The following is a 25,234-nucleotide window of genomic DNA, read 5'->3' on the forward strand; positions in this document are numbered from 1 at the left end:
TCGAACCACATGAGCATCAATGAGTTGGGACTGTTATTCTTCTGTGGTGACAGATACGAACAGAAGAAAGGACCTAAAATTAAATCTCATGATCCCAAGATATCAAATATAAGAGATTATTATTACCTTAAGAATGAATTTAAAGGAATTAAAGAACATGACTTAAGGACAAAACAGGGAGTGAAATTATAGGGGGCATATAGGGAAAAATGTATAGTGGGAGAAAGGACAACTTCTGGTAACTGTCTTTGCTTAAATTTTTGTTATTTTTCTACTGTCTACAAGATACTTCCACATTCTGCATCGTTGGGAAATGCAGAACAAGTTTGTTTTTAGAGGAGGAATTATAATGATTGGAGGAAGTAAGGACAGAAAGTGGAATTTCGCAACATCAGACAGTGGAGAATAAAAAGGCACAGGAGTTCAGAGATACTGGAGAACAGGATTTTTTTTTAAGATGCCACTTTGAGTTAAAAAAAAAACAACAACAATGAAACATGCTATCGGGGATCATCTAGTGAGCATGTGCTAGTCACAGGTAGAGATAAAAAACAGAAGGAAGGAGGGAGTCATTTAATAATAGATTTAGGAACTGTGAGAGTGTTTGTGAGTATGTAAAATAGGGAAAAGACTTCAGGTTGTGTCTCATAGGATACTCACAGGTGAGAGGAAGGTAGGGAGAAGATGAGTCACAGGCATTTTTATATGTCAGACATCTAACACCAACTCTGGAATGAACACCTTTGTGATTTCATATCAGAGACATCTTTGTTAAGATACAAATTTGATATAGATGAGACACTGCAACTGCAAATAAGGTGCAAAGTGGTAGGACACATGTATGCTCAGCTTCTGGGCATACCCACACCCAGAAAATACATGTAAAGTTTGGCTGGAATATGCTATCAGTGGGCTAAAAGTGAGATATATTTTTTATCAGAAACAGACCTAATGACAAACAAGGCAGTGGAACCAAGAGCAGAAGGCTCAAGGGTTGGCATTCAAGGTTCCCAGGAAGCTATGGTGACAACTAAGCTCAGCAAGACCATAGCGCTGGTTTGGAAAATACCTCTAGACTCTCCTGGCCTTCTTTTATCAAAACAGATACAACTTCTTTGTCAGAAAGTCCCAATGTGGCCTTACAGGGATTATGCCTTGTCTTTATTCTTCAAAAGGAAAAGAATCCAATCTTCATAACTTCCTCCTGTGTATCACGTCCCCTTCCCTAGGAAAAAAGTATCCTGAACTTTGTTTGTAGATAAACATGTAGGAACTCATTCTCTCACTCTTGGTCAGATAAATATCGCTGTTAATTATCCATCAACATTTTGGACCTTGTTGAATTAACAAGCACTTCAAATCTCTCACAGGAAAATAGTGCTTTAGTCACTTTTTTATTTTATTTTTTTGGCTAGTAGGAGAAATGAAAAAAAATAAAAAGTAAATCAAAATGATAACAGCAAAAGTCGTTACATTTCATGTTCACTTCAGATCAGTCAAGTTTTTCTAAGCATCTTTTCCAAGGGTGGAGTGATTCCTTGTGTAAGGAATAAAGTAAGGCTTTAGAAGAAAATTAATAGGCTCAGGACATGAACCTATGACCTATTGAGTTTGCCATAGCACTTTTTATCAGAAATACTGGCCAAAAGCTCCAAGTAATTACCATTCTTCAGATGATTGGCAATAATATAATTAAACCATACTTGCAGCTTCACAATAGTTTAAAAGGGTAAGTTGTTAAATGAAGTACCACCCTGTGATTTGAATTCCACTTGGAACAAAAGTTGTTGGCACATGATGAGTTTTAGACAATTAAAATCCACCAGACCTCTTTCTTAATGGTGAAAATAATAACTGCTCCTGTAACTTATCATTAATTCACATGATTCAAGATTTTTAATTGTAATATGCCTTGATCTTATCATCATGCAGGCAATAAAGGAGAAATCAGCTTCCTGGTTCTTAATACAGAAATAGTACTTGCTTCTTTTGCAAGATTCTGAGTTTTGAGTTTGTCGCTTTCAATTGAATCTCTAATCTTCTTTCCTTTGTATACTCCAATATAATTTCAGGACACTGAACTGTATATTATGAAATATAATGCATTATTTATAATTTCCTTGCCATAATTATGTCTTTATATTTTATTCTAAGCTCGTTCACCCCTCCATGCATTTTCATATGCTGTTCCCTCTGCTGACAACACACACTGAATATCAAAAATGACTATTCAATATTTCATATGTAAAAATTGTTATACATAATTCTGACATCTATGATCCTATAAACCTATTCAAACACTAGCACCATTGAATCTATCTCTGGTTTCTCCCTTACTTTTGGCTGTCCCAGTCCCTCCAGAGGCAATCACTAACCTGAGTTTGAATTTCTCAATCCCTTACTTATATTTAATCAAATATGTGTGTTTAAATAAATTATAGCTTTATAAATATAGTATCATTCTGTATGTTATCTTCTGAAACTTGCTGAAACTCTGCATTTGTTTTTCTAATGTTTATCTTCTTGTTTACCTCTTTGTCAGTCTTACTAAATCTTATTAACCTTTTAAAACAAAACTCAGAAACACCTCTTCTGTGAATCCTTCTCCAACTCTCCAGGTAAATTTAGTTTGTCTGTCTCTGTGTATCCTTGGCTTTTTGTACATAACTTGATTGTAACACATATCATAATTGCCCTGACAGTTTCTGATGCATAGAAACTCTTAATTTTTACTTGTAGGTTAAATGATTGGAACAAATTTGAGAAAATTCATAATTTTAAATACTTAAATTTAAAATATTTAAATCCATGTCTAGAAATAAAATTCAGAAATTGTCATAAAATCTTTGATTAGTGGTAGTTACCTCAGTGCCTTCTAAATAGGATGGGCCTAAATAGAATAGGCCTCTTAAACCTCTGCCCTCTCACACTACCCACACATTGGTTTTGCTAGTTGAGAAGTTAAAGAAATATATGGGAGTCAGCCTCCAAGATGGCTCAAATAATTCCCACCTCCTGGTATTTCATTGTATCTGCTTCCTAGAGCAGAATACTGCAGAAGTGAAGGTACCTGACTTCCAAAGTTAGGTCATAATATACATCATGACTTCCTTCTTGGTTATTTCTCTCTCTCTCTCATTACTCACTCTGGAGAATCCAGCTCCCATGTTGTATAAATAGCTCTATATAGAGGGGAGAGGCAGATGTGGAAAACTGAGGCCTCCTGCTAACAGATGTATGAGTGAGCTTAGAAGTAGATTCTCCAGCCCTTTCAAATAATTGCAGCCCCAGCCAATAATTTCACTGCACATTCATGATGTACCTTGAGTCAAAACCACCCAGCTAAGCTGCTCCTGGATTCTTGACCCTCAGAACTGTGTGAGATAATAAATGTTTATTGTTTTAAGTTGCTAAGTTTTGGGGTGATTTTTTTAATGCAGCAACAGATAAGTAATATGGGACATTTTAGCACTCTAATTCCTCACAATTTGGTTAGGATTAGGAAATAGGAAAGAAAAGCTGAAAAAAGAGAAGAACTGAGTAGAAAAAGAAGCTACTCTAAAGCATCTGAATATTTGTACAATAATCCTGAGATAAAAAATTGTATTAAATATTGTCCAGTCCAATTATCTCTACATAAACTGAAAAGTTCGGCAAAAATTCTAAGTCTGAGGGAAAGTCTGTGACTAAAAACTTCCAAGGATAAAAATATCAGCTATTTCCCTGTCTCATATGTTCTTTCAAATGTGTAAAACCTTATGCCTTGGTTGCACCTTTATTTCTATTCTCTTTGCATTTCATTGAAGAAAGGGTCTCTTTCTTGGTGAACAGTAAAACCTGTGGTCCCTGCTGGAGAGCCAGAAAAGTCTTGTAGACATGTGAAAAAAGAACAAGAATAAAATACTATGTATTGAGCATTTATTATGAACAAGAATTATGTCACTGAATTTTTCATTGAAACTTCATGATCCATACTTTCTCACTCCCTTCCACTTGCTCAGTCAGGCTCTCCATACAAAGGAGAGTTGGGCTCTAAACCACATCCTGGCTGCCCAACTCCACACAAGAGTTAGATCACTGCTGTGTTCTGCAAGATAGAAGGGGATAGAAGCTGATCTTGGGTAAGATTTTCTTACATCTCTTATTTCCACTTCTACCCTTTCATCAAGCCTCCAGTTCCTCAAGGGTCTAGTGCCCTTCTCTTGCCTTCTTCCTGCCCACTCTTCCTATCCTCAACACTTCACCTGATCCCCAAGGGCCTCAACCTTCAGAATGGTTCCTTGGCTCCTCCTCTAGATGCTTCCTCTCAATTGAGTCATAGCTTAACTATGAAAAAAGCTTATTATTACAATAATTTATTAGTTGCTTACCATATACGAGCTAATATAATGCAATAAAGTTACAATTTTGAATAGCATTTATATGTGTGTCAGATAAATTTTATTGAGTTTTGTTTAATGACAAATTTAATTTTCTTTCACATATGCTCAAACTTTTAAAGGATTTTGTTGTATATAGTACTGTTAATGATGTCCTAAGACTAGAATTAAAGGAAACAAAAAGTTCTTATAAAGTGTTATAAAAGCAACACGAAGAATATCAGTTAATATTCACATGTACTATGTCTTACCATATTAGTTAAATTTTGTTATTATCACCATTTTACAGATCAGGAAATGAAGACTTTCATAGGTTGTGTGATTTGGCCAAAGTTACCTGGTAACCGGCGGAACTGATTTAAGCCCCGTTACAGTCTAGGCCCACAACCAAAAAAATGTGTGCTGAGGAAGTGGATTTGTCTACTTTGTCCTCAGCCCTAAACATCTGCTCAAGGCTTCAGAGTTTGCATCCAGGAGACAAGGGCTACCTTATCAAGCTACCTGTTTGAAGCTCACAGCTGCTGCACAGTTGCTGCATAAGAGCTCTTTCTAAAAATCTGTAACTATAGTTTCTATTTTTTTTCTCCACTAAATAAATGCTGAACTTAATATTTTAAAACATACTTCCTCAGTACAATTCTGGCTGCTCAAAAAGTTTTAATCATTTTCATTGCTTCTAATTTTCAAGTCTTAAAGCCTTGTAACAAAGAAAATATTTTCAAAAGAAAAGGAAATAGTACTGCTACAATTAGGATAAAGGTTCAGCACAAGGACTTCCATTTTCAAATTATATTTCAAAACATTTCTTCAGCAATTGAGGAGGGTTTCTGGGATTGTTACAGAGTTTGCCTGTTTGGATGCAGTTAGGTTTGGAGCATGCCACTAGTCTACAATAATACAGCATAATTAAACACCAGGCCATTAAAATATAAGGCAAACAAATAGCCATCTAATAGGTCTTCCAAAAATCAGTAAATGTATTTTCAAAGATATGCTACCACCAAACATTTATAGCTTTAAATTTAGTAAGGACTTTAGAGTAAATCAATATAATTAAAATAACTTAGGTCTATTTTAGCCAGGTAAATTGGAACCCTAGGAAAATAGTTGGATAATCAAGGCCAAGGTAAATGTATTATCATTCAGGCTATAGTTTGGCTATGAAGTCTATTTTTTTTTTTTTTAGTAAATTAGACATGTCTTCACAACATTCAAAATAGTCCTTCTAAAAAAATAAATCAAGATTGGATGCGGGTAACTGCACCATGATATTAACAAGAGTTTTTTTTTCCCTCTCTTGTTGAGCCTAGTTAGGAGTCTAAGAACAATATCATTTATGTCCCATGTCATTTATTCATGTGTGGTTTATATGTGCTATACTTTCGCCGTGGACAGCTCAATTTAATGGTCAAGATGATTCTGGAGGTTTACATTCCTCTCTCTGTAGCCAGTGCAAAAGAGGTCAATTTTAGTGACTACCTAAACAAAAGTAATTGTATAATACATGGAAATCCACTTTTCAGCAACTGATTTTAATTATATGCCCTTTTACTGTATGTGAACTGTAAGTACTATTTATTCAGTCATAATTCTAAGTATGCCTCGTATAACAATCCTGGCATTAAGTGCTACAATTTTGCAGATCAGCAGCAACTATGTGACATATATTTTTGAATAATTACTAATTATCCACTATGTGCAAGGAACTATTTATAGACTCGTTGATAAGCAATTTATCCTAACATGCAATTGATTTTTCTACTGTGTGCCAGACAATATGAAGTACCAGAGTCTCAAAAGATGAATCTCCCAAGTCCATTGTTCTTAATTAAGGAACTGAGAGTTTAGCTCAATGATTCCAAGCTTTTGGGGGCTCACAAGCTCCTCAGAGAATCTGAGAACTATGGAATTTCTCCCAAGAAAAATGAAGGCATTAACACAATATTGCATGTGATTTTGAAGTTAGTTTTACTCCACTTAAGTCCTTTAAGACAGATCAGATTTAAAACACTTACTCAGCTATTGTCTGTAAAAGATTAGTCAATTATAAATCTCTCTGTGATTCAGTTTCTTTATTTGTAAAGTAGGTCTAAAATAACCTACTTATAGGGCTGTTGGTGGATTCAATAATGTAGTGTATATAAAATATTTTGTGAAGTACCTAAACATAGGTTACTGCTTAAAGACTGGTAGTTAACAGCTACTACTATGCTACTACTACTATTATTACTCCTATTCTGACTACTGCTATTACTACTACTGCTGCTGTTGCTGCTGCTGCTGCTATTATTATTATTACTCTTATTCCTATTATTGGTAGACTTTACAAAGTTTTGAGTTAAAAGTTCCCCATTTTTCATGACAAGAAATTGAAACTCCAGTACATTGGATTACCCAGGGTCAGAAATCTGTTAAGTATCAGAACTGGAATTTAAATATCAGTTTTGACTTTACCAAAACTAGCGCACTAACTGGTTAAACATGGTCTTGATACAAAAATATATGAGTGACAATATTGGAAAGTATGCTAAGATCAAGTTTTGAAGAGTTCTGAATGCTAGGTTTAAGAGTTAGATCATTATGTAGGAGGCAACAAATACCATGAAAAATTAATATAAAAATGATATTGCTGTAGGGTAATTTGGCATCAGTGTGCAGGTATGATTGCAGTGGGAAATGACTGAAGGCAAAGGCAGCAGTTAGAAGACTGCTTTAATAGCCAGAATTATTAGGTGATAAGGACCTAAACTAAGGCAGTGATGAGGGCAACAGAAAACTAGAAAGGGAAATAATTGAGTGATAGAATGATTGAAATAATTTCTTGAGTTATGCTATTTCCCATTATTAAGTTAGAGTTGATCATAACCCCTTAAACACCAAAATCCACATAAAAAATTGCTTCATATTTTACTATCATTACTGCTAAAGATAGAAAAATTGAACCTAGATTTTTATTTTAATTTTCAAAGTATACCATTTAGTATACTAAATGGTTATGATCTTAAAAGTTATCAATTTAAGATCCTTTTATAAATATTTCACATTATTTTCACAAAACGTCTAAAATTGACTCTATGGTGCAATCTTTGAGCTCAACTGGATAATGAATAATTAGCAAGAAATGGTAAAACAATATTGTAAAAAGTTTCATTCACTTGCTTGTACCAGCATATCTAGATTGTGATTCCTACATGTGTTTGACTATATCCGTTTCTTCACTGACATAAGCTTATCCTAGAGCAGAAGTGCTTGAAAAGTTTACTGTAACAGCATTGATATGCTACTTCTAATAAACAGGGCTGGGTCACAACAAGGAGATAGGTTGGCTCTTTTTGAGTAAGAGCGTTGGGCTTACTATGATGCAAAGAGACAGAATTAGAACAAGCAAGCCCTCTGTAAATAGCATACACAGCTGCAAGCTCAAGGTCAGTCTGTGCATGCAGCATGCCTCTGTTTCCTATCAGCCTATCTATCAAAACGTTCATAATGCTGGAATCCAATTCATACTTTCATATGAGAAGAATAATTTGCAAAATAATTAATACTTTTTGTTCATAAAATTCCTGCTTTTTCAGCCTACATGTTTGGACACCAGAAATGTTTTTTTATTTTACTTTGGAGAACCTCCCCTAACATTTATTAAGCCAATCATGAGTATGTACAGTATCCTTAGGAAAATGTTGTGAAAATAATTTTAGGATGGGGAAGGAAGAAGCCTAAGGAGTTAGGATGGAGGCGGGGCTTATTTGGGCACCTGGATAAACTCAGGTATTTAGCTGGTTCATTTTTACCTCTTAAAGGAAAATGAAAATTATAGAACAGTAAGGTTAAAATTACCAGCTCTTGAGGTCTATAATACAGTCCCTCACAGAAAGAGCATATAAACTGCAATGTGAGGGATGTAGCAAGGAGGAATTAACACGAAAGCAAGTGAAAGGGTATTACAGAAAGACCTGAATAGATTTAGTCGTGTACTGAGTCACTAGAGTGGGTATATATGGCCTTCAGAGTAAACTCATACAATGTGTTTCTTTGCACTGGATATTGTTTACATGGGCAGAAACGACTGACGTATATTCAAGTACAACTGCATGTTTTATGAAGATGGGAACATATTAAAGAATTAGAGAATTTAAAAGTTAGGAGGGGAAATTTTTAGTTGTTTTCTGAATTTTGCTTTTCCTAGTTCATTGCCACCTGATAATTCATTTTTGGTGATGTTATGAACCTGATTGTTTAGGTATACATAGTTTCTGTTTTCAGGGGGAAAAAAAGAAAAGCAGACAAACAAAATCAATTCTCTATACCCAAGTATTTGTATAGAGATTTATTAACAAATTATAAACAAATTTGTTTTTATAAAACATTAATAAATACATCAAACAACCATGACTATAGTAAAGAAGCCATAATATATTAATGATTCATTCAGAACTCCTGATGTTTTTCCTTTTTTCCCTAACAGAAGCATTTTCCCAGAAGAACCTATTTTGGCTCAACAAGGTGGTATTTTCTTTAATATTAATTTTTTAAAGGAGGTGTTTCTTTTTTGTTTTTCTCTAAAGCAATCCTCCTTTTTACACTCCCTAGCCTGCCTTTTTTTTTTTTTTTTAGTAAAAGCCAACCAAATGGGAAAAATATAAAAACAATGATAAGCTTAACACCTTAACATAATCATGTATTTTTACAGCAAGCTTCCTATTATATACATATATATTTATTTATTTATAACTATTTACAGCTATTGATACCAATGGTGAAAGGCAAATGTGTTTGATTTCCTTCAATGCTCATTTTAGAACAGTGATCTGAATTCATATTTGTGTTCTAAGAGTGATAAGATAAATGTATAATTTTATTTGAGCAATTAATTATCATTCATATGTGAAGAAAAAATTAAAATGCAGAATCACAAATTTGATACTTATTTGTGCAGTCAACAATAGTGAGGATTAAGTGAACCAGTTCTTCAAAAATATTTTAGTAAAGTGGTGAACTTAAAATATATACATTTATATGGCACATATGAAGAAAATCAGAAGATTCATGCTTGGCCTGGTGTTCATAGAAAGCCTTGAAAAATGTTTCTGAATCTTGCAAAAGGATGTGATGTCACCTAAGTGTCTTCCTTATCTAATTTCTTCAAGTTTGCTTTTAAAGTGATGAAACCAAAATAGAAGATGAAAATGAAAGCAAAAATAAAAAAGACATTTCTTTTTTAATAATAGAAATGCTTTTCATCTGGCTGTGATTTATTCAACATATTGTGTAAAATAAGCCCTCATATTTTAATTACTTCAGCAGAGGTGTAGCAGAATAGCTTGTCTCAATTTTATTTAGCAAACAAATATTTGAAAGCCTGGGGTTTTAGCTTAGGAATTGGCAGAATATTCTATTGGCAATGTGCTTATGAATTTCAAATGTTCTGAAAAATGTTTTCTTTCTAGGATACATGAGTTGGAAGGAAACCATAACCTAAATGTCTTGACCAATTTGTGTGTGTGTGTGTATGTTTTGTAAGTAAAGCAATGAATACGGCACCTATGTTTCATGATTTTACAGACCCTATGAAAATAAATTCATATAATAACTTCAGTGTAGTCTTGGAAATTTCTTCAGCAGACAGAAAGACTTAAAAATGTATTACAAATATTGACTTAAAAAAAGGCAAGTCACGCAAACTCCTGATTTTGAGATTTCTTTTGCTACTAATTACCTTTTAATTGCAAAAGGCCTAATTAACTGGAAAGTAGTTTCCTCATTTACTAAAAGGGAATGGAAATTTATATCCACAGAGTACCCACAATGGTCCAGAATGTTAATCCTTACAACAACCCCTTCAGGTAGGTATAATTACCCTCAAATCACAGCTGAAGAAAGGAAGATTTGGAGTATATAACTTAAAAGCTGGTTAAGTGGCACAGGCAAGTTTGTACTTGGTTCTGTTTGAACCCAAAGTCTTTTCCCTGTGCTGAATATGATTTTCAATTGATTTATTATCACAAATGCACACACACAAAACCTGCCTTGAATAAACGTCATCACCTAAATCAACATAAAAGACATTTATGTAACCTTATGACACAAATGAAAAAGAAGAGAAACAATGCTGACACCAAAAGGAATATCATATCCTTTAATGTTTGCTCATGAACTGTTAGTTTCCATACACACGGTAAGAATTTATCGTCCACTGCATGCTTAATCAGTAACAGATGCCATCCATAAGAGATACAAAAGTTTCTGAGGAACTTAACTATACTCCACTAGAGAGCACCTACCATCCTGTGCTGTACGAAGGGGTAAGTTGATAAAACATCACTATCATCACATTACTCCATTGCTCAAAATCCTAAAATGGTGTCTAAGTAACTACAGTTCAAATAACCCATTATAAACTAACCCCCATAATTTGGTTCAACCTTTCTTACCCAGTCCATCTGCCACTGTTCATCAATACATAGCTTAACTTTTAAGAGTCCCCCAATAAACTATATTAATTTTTACCTCTCTCAGTTTCTTCATGCTAATACCCTATGTATAAATCCTATAAATCATTTACTCCTCTTTTCACATTGTTTAAAGTTTTAGTATCTGCTTTATTGTGATCACACCACCTTAGGCAGTCAATGTTAAGAAATGAGAATTAAACTGTATATTAATGATTCTACTTATTCCATCACTAATGCTGTTTCATTAGTTATCCTAACAACAAAGTAATATTTACCAAAAGCTATTTTTAACTGTGTAAAAGCAGATTTTGTATATTCCACTAAATTATTAATATATCCTTAGTAAAAACAAAAAGTAGAAAATTAAAGATTTTGTGTGTAAGTTTTAATACTTGAAAAGTCTTGGGAAAAATCCTTAAAATGTGATTTTTCAGTTACTCTTTGTAAATAACTTCAATAATGATAATATTGTTTTAGTTATTCATTGCTATATAACAAATGAGCAGTTTAAAACAAAAGTCATTTATTATCTCACAAACCCTGTGCCTCAGGAAACTGAGAGTGGTTTAACTGGGTTGTTCTGGCTCAAAATCTCTCTTGACCATTGTAAAAGGAAAGCTGTTGGCTGGGCTGTCAAAAGTCATGACTAGGGGCAGTTCTGTAAGCCATGGCTTCTGTTAGCTCTTGGCTAGACATGCTGTTCTCATCGCATGGGCTTTCCATATGTTGCTTAAGTATCCCCGTGATATGTTGTCTGACTTACTCCACAGTGACTGTAAGAGAGAGACAGAAGGACTGTCTGAGATGGAACCTGCAGTCATTTACAACATAATCTTGGAAGTGATTTACTATAATTTCTTCCATATTCTATTCATTAAATGTGAGTCACATTGTCCAGCTCACATATATGAACAGAGGGAGGGTATTACACAAGAGTACAATTACCAAAAAGTGAATCATTTGCAGCCACTTGGAGTCTGGGTCCTCCAACATTAATAATAATAGTGAATGCTACCATTTTGGAGCAATTTCTAGGTTTCAGACATTGTACTAGGTATTTGCATTCATTATAATAATTATGCAAGGAAGATTCTTCCATCTATGTTTTCCTTATGAAGAAACTGCATAGCTAGTATTGTTAAATAAATAACAAGGAATATTACTGGTAATTGGCAGAATCAGGATTCAAATTCAGGTCTATTTGTCTTCAAGGTCAGCAATTTTTCTCTCTTTCAATACTTTGCCTTCTTTATTTTCTACAGTATCATGATAAATAATCTAGATTATGATGAATTTTATTCCACACAATGTTTTAGGAATTCATGTTGCTTTAGCTTAGAGGAAATAAGAATCTTATCAAATTACCCTGCTGTTAACTTTAATAAATTGGTTTTAGGCAAAAACTACAAACTTCATAATCTGCTACTTTTCAACATGACTCAAATAGATACAGAAAGATTATAGAACAGATCCAACTTGCTAAATTCTGATACGAAATGTTTGTGCTCAGAACTGCTCTCCCAAGATTTTTGCAGAAATATAGGAGCTTCTTCATCTTTAGCTGCATACTGAGAGTTTGCATGAGCCTCCTCAGTCACTGTTCTTCCACATTGGCTGGAGAACAGGGAATAAGTGATAAAAAGGAACCAGTGGAGGCTAAAATGAACTTTACTGAATGAGTTATGATATTTGTTGATTAATGAAGAATACACTTTCCATTTAATTCTGCTAAGGTAGTTCCATCTCCACATGTTATAATAATGAGTAATCTAGAGTCTTCCCTTTGTATCTTTGGCAAGGAGATTATGTAGATATATTTTCAGATTAGTAACTCAAGTTTCGGTAGCCAAATTTTTGGACAAACAAAATTAGAGCTGAAAATACAATGCAGAATTAAATGCAACACTTGTAACTTGCATTAACAATGTGACAAATAATATAAAAGTTAATATAAAAATTTCAGTATGTTTTTCTCTAATATCATAGTTCCTATCATGATAACCATCATATCATCATCTATCATGTTAATTATATTCACTTTTTGTCATTTTGTATCCTTCTGGCCTCCATCTTGTGATATCTTCAGGTCAGCTATGTAAAAAATAAAGGGAGAGAAGTAGATTGTAATTCATCATCACCATGCAGATCATTAAGCACAGTTGTCTGTTACATAGAAAATGGAAAGCAAAAAAAAAGGAAAGATAAGCCAGAGCCTCTTTTGAGGATCAAAGGCTTGAAAAAGCAAGACACTACCAAATAAAAATGTAAAACACCTGTGGAAAATGTAGATAAAAATATATAATTTTAAATTATTTTATAACATATGCTTCTTACTCAGCTAATTAGAAATTTCCAACAATATGTTACCAATTCTAGAAAAAATGCTAACCATATGCAATTGCTTTCAAAACTCCAGTCTCCTTTGGCTGCTAAGCTATTAAAGATACATAGCACCTAGATTAGTAAAAGCACCTTTCTTCACACTAACACAAATAAAGAGCTTTGGTTTTTATTCTTTTATATTTGAATATTCAATATCCAAACTTCAAACTTAAAGCTATTCACATTTCTCTAAATTATATGTCTAGAACAGATCTTCCTAAAAAACTTTATTTTTACCCAGAGAAGTACCTGTATTTTCCACACATCTCATTTTCCATTTCTAAGACAATTTCCTTTTCAGGATAAAGTGGGTCCATCTACTATCTTAATTTGATAGCAGTCACCTGTTTTATGGTTTTTGCTATTGACCATTGTCAGATTTTTGAAAATCTAAATAATTTAAATCCACATATTTCTTCTAGTTTCTTAAGTATCTTCTCAACACATCCCAATTAATTAGTAGGGATTACCCTTCCTAGATACAATATTGTTGTTCCCCTAATAACTTATTTAATACAATTGTACTTTGTACCCACACTTTATTATTTGCAGCTTTTATTAATTTCTACCAAATTGCTTGGCTATATATGTGATCTGCGAGTCTATTTTTCTGCCCACCCTATTAAACACCTGGATCTGATGCCACTGTTACATGTAGGCTTATGTGATGACTTGTCCTGAAATATCAATCTGTTCATTTCTGGAAAATTATATGAATAGAATTTTCCCCAACAAGGTTTTCCATCATAAAAAGATAACAATATAACTACCTATGATTTTTCCATAATAAATTCACTACTTATCTCACAATTATTCCACTGATTTTTTATGCATTATCTTCCTTTCAACAATTGTAAAGCTTTTTAATTTATCTTTTAGTACCCTACAAGTGCCTAATCAAAGTTTATTTCAGCCAAACTTAATTCCCTTACATGCATTTATTCATTAAGCAAACAGTTATTGAGGGTCAGATCAAACACACAGACCTTACTCTCAACTAGTTTAGCCTGATAGGGGAGACTGATAAATAAACAGAAAAATACAAACAGCTAAAATCACAGAGACTTAAATTCATTCAATGACCATATGCTTAACATCTAAAACATTGCCAGCATAGTGGATTCAGAGACCAATAAGATAAAGTCCCAGTCTCAGTCTATGATTGTCAGATGGATGTTTAAACAAGTACAAGGAAGTTTTGTGAGTGTTCCAGGTGCTAAAATAAAAGTATGTATAGGCTATTGAAATCTCAGATGAGAAAATGAACAGTTCAATTATAATTTTGTTGTAGGACTGAGTCTTGGGGTTTGAAACTGGAGTTTGGGCAACCAGGTGTGTTCTAATCAAAATACATATAGGAGAAACAATGAGAATCTGAAACAAGGCAGCAGTGGCATGGACAACAAGGATAATATGGCCTAACAGAGTTTAAATAACAGAATCAATGTGACCAAGTTAATGTGGATAGTAGTTGACATAAAGGGCAAAGAAACAAACAAACACAGACAAAAAAAATTCAGGATGACACCAAGTTTCTGCTTTAGATGACTAGATGGGTGCTGATACATTAACAAAGGTATAGAATATAAAAACTGCAGCAGATCTGAAGATATAATAAGATAACTTTCATATATATTCATTTGAGATTCCTATGGGGCAGTGAAATTTGGGTTTGGAGTTCAGAAGGAAAAGTGACTTAATATTATACTTCTCCAAGTCTTTATTACATAGGTAGTTTAATCCATGGTAGTGAATAAAGAGAAAGACAAAGGGTGTAGAAAGAAAAAACACTAAAACAAAATAAAATCCATGGTTAATATTTAGAGGGTAGACGAGAAGGAAATCATGAAGAAGAGTAACTTAGAGTAGTTCAAACAGAAGAACATAGAGTAAGTAGCCTAGTAGGAAGTTTAAAAGAGCTGAAAGTTTTACTAGAACATAGATTAAGTACAAGTAGTTACCAAGAGAGGAATGAGCTAAAAAGGTTAATGGATTTGGCAACTAAGAAGTGATAATGATTTCTGAGTGATTGAAGGTGGATTTAAATTGGAAAAGTGAAGGAGAATAAAGCAGTAGAGATATTATGCACTCTAGAATGTTGGCTCTAAAGTAGAGATCACTGCCATATTTTGTGGGTTCCCATGTCTTCCTCAGTTCAGTTACATTAGTTTTTTAGAGTAAACTTTTTCAGTAATGTAAAATATACATATTACAAAATTGCATATGTCCTAATTGTACAGCTTAATTGATCTTCACAAATTGAAAATCCATGTAATCAATGTTTAGATCAAGAAATAGAATGCTACTAGCAATCCATCCACTTGTGATTCCTTCCTGGTCACTACATCTCCAAACTAACTGTAATAAGATTCTTACAACCAAAGATTAATTTGGAACTCTACATTAAAGAAACAAAATTGTATAAATCTATTCTGTGAAAGGCTTTTTATAGGTAAGCATATAGTGAGATTCATCCATGGTTTTGCACATTGTTCATTCTCAATACTATAAAATATTCTGTTGAATACATAACACCATATATTATCTATCATGTTGATAAATATTAAAGTTGCTCCAGATTGAGGTTGTTAAAAATAGTGTTGCTTTGAATATTATACTACATGTCTTTTTTGTACACACCACACCATACATGTACATGCACATACAATGAAATACCCATTCACTGGGCATACATACCTTCAGCTCAAATAGTGAAAAATAGTTTCCCAAAATGTAAGTAGCAATTTTTCACTACCTTCAGCACTGTATGGGGCTCTGATTGTTTCACAGTCTCATGAACAATTGCTAGAGTCAATCTTTCTATTAGCTCTTCTGCAGGATGAGTGCTATATCATTGTGTTTTTAATTTATACTTTCCAGAAGACTAATGATGTTGAACAATTTTCACATGCTTATTCACATATTCCTTTTTGTGAATTGCTCCTTCATGTATTTTGCCTATTTTTATATTAGCTTACCTATTTTTGATTTGTTGACGTTCTTTATGTACATCAAGGGCTGTGAAGGATCTGAGATTTTGTCCTATTTGAGAAGTAAGAAGTTAGCCTGACACCATTTCAGGCTGAAAGAAGACAAAAGATGCCTGGGTCAGAGACAGAGGATCTTATTACTCATGGTAAATCAAGCATCATGAACATCAGTACTTTTTATTAGTTTCCCATTACCCCATGTTCTATGGGGGTGATTTTGGCCCATTCAGTGTGATGTATTAAAGAGGAAGAAATCTGAGATTAGAGTACCAAAATCTTTTATAATGGGCACTAAGCATGCCTGCTTTATTCTAGAGAAAGATATGCTTATTATACTGGGCAGTAAGCATGACTGCTCTTTGCTCCAGAGTGGTCCACTATCTGTATCTTTCAAGGCTGTTTGCTATACAGTGTGGAAAGGTAGCCCAGAAAAAAAGTGTAGTTACTACCTCATGTGTAAGATGCACAGAAATGCAAGAAATCTATGAAGAATTATATTCTAACAATATATTCTGCATATAGTTTCTTTACATATAGGAATTACAAATATCTACTCCAAATAAACACCTTGTCTTTTCATACTCTTAATTGTGTTTTCTCTTAAAAGAACAAATGTTCTTAATTATAATGAAGTCTAACTTGGGGTCAATGCTTTTTTAATATGTCTTGCATACAATTTTTTCTGGACGCAGTTATGAAGATATTTTCCTATGTTACATTTTGGAAACTACATGGTTTTACCTTTCACATTAAAGTATATAGTGTGAGGTTAGCTGTCAATGTTCATATTTTTCTATCCATATGGATATCCAGTCAGATTAGAAGTATTGATCATAAAGACCACTTTTCCCTACTATATTGCTATATAATAACTGTCATTAAACAGTGGATGGTATATGAATTTATTTCTGGATTTTAGACTGTTTCACTAATAAATTTTTCTTATTTCTGTTGCTAATATATCACTGATTTTTATGCTAGCTTTGTTAACAATCTTGATATCTGGTAGTATAAGCCCTCCATTGAGGCTTTTCCTTCTTTAAGGCTATCCTCAGACTTGTGCATATCCATCTGCATGAAATCATTTAGGACTTATGCTAGTGTGGAACTGCTTTATCTTGGATTTTATTTGTCCAGAAATCAGAGTTTTAGGTCAGTCGTTATTTTCTTTAAACATGTTAAAGAGGTCATCCTATTGTCTTTGACTCTCATATTAATGTTGAGAAGTCAGATGTCACTGCTACTGTTTCCCTCTTAAGTAAATTTGACTCTTCCTCCCTTTATTTGCCACTTCTCACTGCTTTTAAGATTTTCTCCTTAGATTTTAACAGTTTTACTATGATGTATCTTTTTTTTAAACATCTTTATTGGAGTATAATTGCTTTACAATGGTGTGTTAGTTTCTGCTGTATAACAAAGTGAATCAGCTATACATATACATATATCCCCATATCTCCTCCCTCTTGCATCTCCCTCCCACCCTCCCTATCCCACTCCTCTGGGTGGTCACAAAGCACCAAGCTGATCTCTCTGTGCTATGTGGCTGCTTCCCACTAGCTATCTATTTTACATTTGGCAGTGTATATATGTCCATACCACTCTCTCACTTTGTCATAGCTTACCCTTCCCCCTCCCCATGTCCTAAAGTCCATTCTCTGTGTCTGCATCTTTATTCCTGTCCTGCCCCTAGGTTCATCAGAACCATTTTTTTTTTAGATTCCATATCTATGTGTTAGCATATGGCATTTGTTTTTCTCTTTCTGACTTACTTCACTCTGTATGACACTCTCTAAGTCCATCCACCTCACTACAAATAACTCAATTTCATTTCTTTTTATGGCTGACTAATATTCCATTGTATATATGTGCCACATCTTCTTTATCCATTCATCTGTCGATGGACACTTAGGTTGCTGCTATGTCCTGGCTATTGTAAACGGTGCTGCATTGAATATTGTGGTACCTGACTCTTTATGAATTATGGTTTTCTCAGGGTATATGCCCAGTAGTGGGATTGCTGGGGCATATGGTAATTCTATTTTTAGTTTTTTAAGGAACCTCCGTACTGTTCTCCATAGTGGCTGTATCAATTTACATTCCCACCAACAGTGCAAGAGGGTTCCCTTTTCTCCACGCCATCTCCAGCATTTATTGGTTGTAGATTTTTTGATGATGGCCATTCTGATTAGTGTGAGGTGATACCTCATTGTAGTTTTGATTTGCATTTCTCTAATGATTAGTGATGTTGAGCATCCTTTCACGTGTTTGTTGGCAATCTGTATATCTTCTTTGGAGAAGAGTCTATTTAGGTCTTCTGCCCATTTTTTGGTTGGGTTGTTTGTTTTTTTGATATTGAGCTGCATGAGCTGCTTGTAAATATTGCAGATTAATCCTTTGTCAGTTGCTTCATTTGCAAATATTTTCTTCCATTCTGAGGGTTGTCTTTTCCTCTTGTTTATGGTTTCCTTTGTTGTGCAAAAGCTTTTAAGTTCCATTAGGTCCTATTTGTTTATTTTTGTTTTGATTTCCATTTCTCTAGGAGGTGGGTCAAAAAGGATCATGCTGTGATTTATGTCATAGACTGTCCTGCCTATGTTTTCCTTTAAGAGTTTTATAGTGTCTGGCCTTACATTTAGGTCTGTAATCCATTTTGAGTTTATTTTTGTGTATGGTGTTAAGGAGTGTTCTAATTTCATTCTTTTACATGTAGCTGTCTGGTTTGCCCAACACCACTTATTGAAGAGGCTGTCTTTTCTCCATTGTATATTCCTGCCTCCTTTATCAAAAATAAGGTGACCATATATGTGTGGGTATATCTCTGGGCTTTCTATCCTGTTCCATTGATCTATATTTCTGTTTTTGTATCAGTACCATACTGTCTGGATTACAGGAACTCTGTAGTATATTTAGAAGTCAGGGAGCCTGATTCCTCCAGCTCTGTTTTTCTTTCTCAAGATTGCTTTGGCTATTCGGGGTCTTTTGTGTTTCCATACAAATTGTGAAAATTTTTGTTCTAGTTCGGTGAGAAATGTCATTGGTAGTTTCATAGGGAGTGCACTGAATCTGTAGATTGCTTTGAGTAGTATAGTCATTTACACAATGTTGATTCTTCCAATCCAAGAGCATGGTATATCTCTCCAACTGTTTGTACCATCTTTAATTTCTTTCATCAGTGTCTTATAGTTTTCTGCATACAGGTCTTTTGTCTCCTTAAGTAGGTTTATTCCTAGGTATTTTATTCTCTCTGTTGCAATGGTAAATGGGAGTGTTTCCTTAATTTCTCTTTCAGATTTTCATCATTAGTGTATAGGAATGCAAGAGATTTTTGTGCATTAATTTTGTACACTGCTACTTAACCAAATTCATTGATTAGCTCTAGTAGTTTTCTGGTAGCATCTTTAGGATTCTCTATGTATAGTATCATGTCATCTGCAAACAGTGACAGCTTTACTTCTTTTTCGATTTGGATTCCTTTTATTTCTTTTTATTCTCTGATTGCTGTGGCTAAAACTTCCAAAGCTATGTTGAATAATAGTGGTGAGAGTGGACAGCCTTGTCTTGTTCCTGATCTTAGGGGATATGTTTTCAATTTTTCACCATTGAGAACAATGCTGGCTGTGGGTTTGTCATATATGGCCTTTATTATGCTGAGGTAAGTTCCCTCTATGTCTACTTTCTGGAGAGTTTTTATTATAAATGAGTGTTGAATTTTGTTGAAAGCTCTTTCTGCATCTGTTGAGATGATCATATGGTTTTTCTCCTTCAATTTGTTAATATGGTTTATCACATTGATTGATTTGCGTATATTGAAGAATCCTTGCGTTCCTGGGATAAACCCCACTTGATCATGGTGTATAATCCTTTTAATGTGCTGTTGGATTCTGTTTGCTAGTATTTTGTTGAGGATTTTTGCATCTATGTTCATCAGTGATATTGGCCTGTAGTTTTGTTTTTGTTTGTGACATCTTTGTCTGGTTTTGGTATCAGGGTGATGGTGGCCTCTTAGAATGAGTTTGGGAGTGTTCCTCCCTCTGCTATATTTTGGAAGAGTTTGAGAAGAATAGGTGTTAGCTCTTCTCTAAATGCTTGACAGAACTTGCCTGTGAAGCCATTGGGTCCTGGGCTTTTGTTTGTTGGAAGATTTTTAACCACAGTTTCAATTTCATTTCTTGTGATTGGTCTGTTTATATTTTCTATTTCTTCCTGGTTCAGTCTCAGAAGGTTGTGCTTTTCTAAGAATTTGTCCATTTCTTCTAGGTTGTCCATTTTATTGGCATATAGTTGCTTGTAGTAATCGCTCATGATCCGTTGTATTTCTGCAGTGTCAGTTGTTACTTCTTTTTTATTTCTAATTCTATTGATTTGAGTCTTCTCCCTTTTTTTCTTGATGAGTCTAACTAATGGTTTATCAATTTTGTGTATCTTCTCAAAGAACCACGTTTTAGTTTTATTGATCTTTGCTATTGTTTCCTTCATTTCTTTTTCATTTATTTCTGGTTTGATATTTATGATTTCTTTCCTTCTGCTAACTTTGGGTCTTTTTTTTTTTGTTCTTCTTTCTCTAATTGCTTTAGGTGTAAAGTTAGGTTTTTTATTTGAGATGTTTCTTGTTTCTTGAGGTAGGATTGTATTGCTATAAACTTCCCTCTTAGAACTGCTTTTGCTGCATCCCATAGGTTTTGGGTCATCATGCTTTCATTGTCATTTGTTTCTAGGTATTTTTTTGATTTCCTCTTTGATTTCTTCAGTGATCTCTTGGTTATTTAATAGTGTATTGTTTAGCCTCCATGTGTTTGTATTTTTTACAGATTTTATGATGTCTGTTTGAGTAATTTTCTCTGTGTTTAAACTTTTTGAGTTTTTAACAGTTCTTTAATCTGTGTTGTGATTTTTATATTTGTCTTGGAAATTTTCCTCCCATTTTCTCTTTTAATATTGGTTTTACTCTTTTTCTCTATTTTCTCCTTTTCCATTATCTGAATTTCCATGTTATATATTTTTCATTGTGTCCTATTTGCATATCTCAGCTCTTTTCTCTCTTTTTTAGATTCTTTGATTTCTGTATACCACAGCCTGGATATTTTTGTTGCTATATCTTTACATTTGTTAAGCATCTCTTCTACTGTGCCACTCTTCTATTAAATATACGTAAGTTACTCATTCCACTTTTAATTGTTTTCAGTTCAAATGTTTCTATTTGATCCTTTGTAATAGATTTAATTTAACTGTTGAAACCTCCTCATCTTCTAATCTATTTCTTGGACATATTCACCATAGCTATTTTAAAGTCTATGAATGATAATTCCAATATCTGCATCATATGTGTGTGTGGAGTGGGTGGGTATGTGTGAGTGTATGTTCAAGTTTTTCTCTACATCCAGTTCTTTGGGTTGCCTAGTAATTTTTTACTGAATGCCAGGCATTGTGTATAAAATAATCAGAGTTCCTAGAGGACGATATTTTCATCCAGATAATATTCAGTCCTGAAATTTGGACAGATCCCCCCAATCTTGTCAGAGACTGAATGGAATCTGGTTTACATTCCTTTTAAGATCCTGCTCCTAAGGCATAACTCTCTAGATGTCCCAATTGGAACACGTGGTGTTTACCAGAGTCTACCACCATTGACCGGTCTTATATTCTAATTTTTGTGTCCTTACTGCCATAAGCCAACTAAAAACTGTGTTCTGTGCTTCAGTGGCTTTTTTCTTGTCTCTTAGAATTTTATCCTGTTGATTTTATAAATTTGTCAAAAGCCTGAATGGTACAAGAAAGTATTGGGGTTTACTTCTTGCTGTTTCCCTGTTCTCAGAAATCTTGGCCTCTCAATCATGGCTTCCTTCATATCCTCAAACTCCAATTTTTGGTTTCTCTCTATATATAATATTCATAAAAGTTCTCATGGTTTCTCTGCAGGCTAACATCAATTCTCTATCTAAAGTTTCAGAATTTTCAAAATGCCCAATTTTTACCTAGTATATAGGCTCCCCTTTCTCTTTTTGGTTCTTTTTTCACCAGGATCTTTTCTTCTCAAGTCCTAGATCTCCTGACAGCTCTCTGATATCTTTAACACACACACACACACACACACACACACACACACACACACACACACACACACACACATTATTTTATCTATCCTTTAACTCAGTGAGAACATTTGTCTACCAGGAGATCGACTATTATAGCCAAGGCATTTATATTTTTAAAGTACACTCAACCACTCTTTTGATTTTGCCAGTGAGAAATAAAGACATTTTAAAATACTTCTGATAATTTAAATTCTAAGCATACTTTTTTGGACATAATTTTTTTCCTAAATTAACTCTAGGCTATTCTGACTCCAAATAATAAGTTCTTCACTTATAGCTGATTGTTCAGATTCTAACTTTTTGTACATCTCACGAGTTATTTTTCTCTGGATAAATTCCTATACATTCTCATAGTAAGCACATCTTCCAATTTTATGGCTAGTCATATCTCTGTAAGTTCTTTTATGGCTTTTCAGACTTATCTCAGTATTTTTCTTCTTGATTGGGTTTAGGGCCCTTAAAATGTCACATGCTTCTCAATGCATTTTCTTCTTCAAATAATTTATGAAATAATGGGTCATAGAATTTATTCTAGGGTACCCCATTATTAAACATTCCCTTGTCATATGTGTAGCTATTTCTATATATTCTCCACATTTCCTATAGGTCATTCTATTTAAGCTCACAGTATTTCACACTTGTGTATTACACAAAGACTCTAGTAAAAATCTTTAGAAACAAAACTTTCATCTTTGTATAGTCATCTTTTCTATTCTTTGTCCACATACTTATTTAATTTCCTTCTAAAAAACATGAGAAAAGCAGGGAATATGGCCAGTTCTCTACCCTCTTCTTTAATTGTTGATGTAAGCAGAAGAATCAAAGTTAATAGCATTCCATTGTTTTATATACTCATCAATTAATGACTGAAAGTAAGGTTAAGACTATTAGACAACTGCCTATATTTCAATTAGTAATCTGTATATGTATATTCCCTTATGTTTCATGTATTTATTATCTACAAAATATTGTTATATTTCTTTGCCTTGAATTTTCTAGGTAATTTCCTAAATATCCTTCTTTTCCTTTGCACATAGCTGTTTCAGTTATTTTATGCCACTTCATGGATCTCCCCCAAAAGCAATGTGTTTAAACAACACTAATCCTTTATCATCTCTCATGGATTTTGTGGGCCAGAAATTTGTAAGAAACTTAGCTCCAAGTTGTGTCAATGTCTCTCATGAGGCTGCAATTAGATACTGGCTGGATCTGCATTCTTCTGAAAGGTTGACTGGACCTGGAGGGTCCACTTCTGAAGTGGCACACTCTCATAACTTGCAAATTGGTGTTGGTTATTGGTGGAGGTCCTTCTCCACCTGGGTCTCTCCACATGGCCTGGGTTTCTGTCAAACATGGTGATTGGGCTCTAAAGGCAAATATCTTGAGAAGGAATGAGGGAAGAAAGAGAGAGAGAGAAAGAGATATCTCACTAGCTCCAAGCAGAATCTATATGCTTTTTAGCACATAGTCTCAGAACATATAATCACATAGCATTACTTTCACCACATTCTATTCATTAGAAGTGATTCACTTAGGAGCCCATATTCATTGGGAGAGAAATGAAACTCCATGTTTCAAAGGGACAAGTGTCAAAGAATTTAAAAGCACCACAACAGCAAAATGTGCTTTAGTTAAACTCAAATTGTAATTTATTCAATTATGGAAACTTGGAAGATAAAATTAATCTGGTTTCCACTGTTGTTACGAATTCTATGGAATTAATTTTTGTAAGATACTGAATGTATAATTCTTTATAATATTTTTTATATATTTTTCAAAAGTCTTAAGACTTACTGTGTGAATTTCACAACATTTTGATTAGAAAGCACTGCTGCCTATGAACTCAGAAAACCAATTATTTCACATCAAAAAATTTAAAAAAGAAAATGGATAAAATACTGTCTGTTAAACCACATTCTATATTTGAAGAAATTAAGAAATATATTTTGCATATTATGATAGGGGGAAATTTTAAACAATGAAAAGACAAGAGAATATATCATTTGAAAAATCATCAAAGTTGAAATATCATTGAGATCAAATAGTAACACCGGCCTTTCCCAACTTTTCAATAAAATGTTTGGATGGAACTGAAAAAATGTAATACAACACTGGGAAAATGACCTATGCCTGTCAATCTGGTACCCAAATAAAGGAAGGATACTCCCCATAGGCAAGCCAAATAGAGGGAGCCCCCTAATTCTTCCTCATGAAATAAGGTAGTTTTGCTCTCTCTCACTTCCTGAAAATGACGAAGTGGGAGAAAATCAGGTAAACTGCCAATATCCTTTCTATTTAAAGGTCTTTTACAAATTAATGAAATAATTCAGTAGAATGGTCCAATTAGAACAAAGGTGAGAAATAGCTAATGAACATTCACAAAACACATACAGTTGAATAATATGTACAAAAATATGTGCCATCTAGTATTAACAAAAATTATAAATGCATGAAATTACACTTCTACCTATTCAAATTGGTCAAGGTGAGAAATTAGGTGTTACTAGAGTTAAACTCAGGTGGGTAGCTTTGGGTGGTTTAAATTGCATGTTGTTCAGCTATCCTATATGGGTAGACGACCTGCATCCCCACTCACAAACTATGACCTTGGACTCAGTACTTAACACTTTGCACTTTACTTTCTTCATCTGTAATTTTTGGATAATAACAGACTATACATAATAGAGTTGCAATGAAATGAAAATTAAATGAAAATTCATCTATGGTATCTAACAGTGCTTAAAGTCCAGTATATAGTATTATTTTATTTTTATTATCTTTATCATTATATCATATTTATTGTTATACTCATGGTCAATAAATTGTATACTCTTATATACTGCTGGTAGTAGTGTTAAATGGTTCTTCATTTTTGAAAAATAACATAATAACAGATATAAACTCCCAGGGTCCTGAATAGAAATGGACAGAACAGTCAA

The 25,234-nt window shown here is 33.7% G+C and overlaps 1 protein-coding gene across 2 annotated transcripts in view; it reads right to left on the minus strand.

Annotated features, from left to right (window-relative positions):
- The window catches only part of MMP16 (matrix metallopeptidase 16), a 340,314-nt gene that overhangs the window by 106,015 nt on the left and 209,065 nt on the right, over positions 1 to 25,234 (minus strand). The window lies entirely within an intron of this gene.

The sequence above is a fragment of the Eubalaena glacialis genome, chromosome 17 (genome assembly GCF_028564815.1).
Source record: "Eubalaena glacialis isolate mEubGla1 chromosome 17, mEubGla1.1.hap2.+ XY, whole genome shotgun sequence".
NCBI lineage: Eukaryota > Metazoa > Chordata > Mammalia > Artiodactyla > Balaenidae > Eubalaena > Eubalaena glacialis.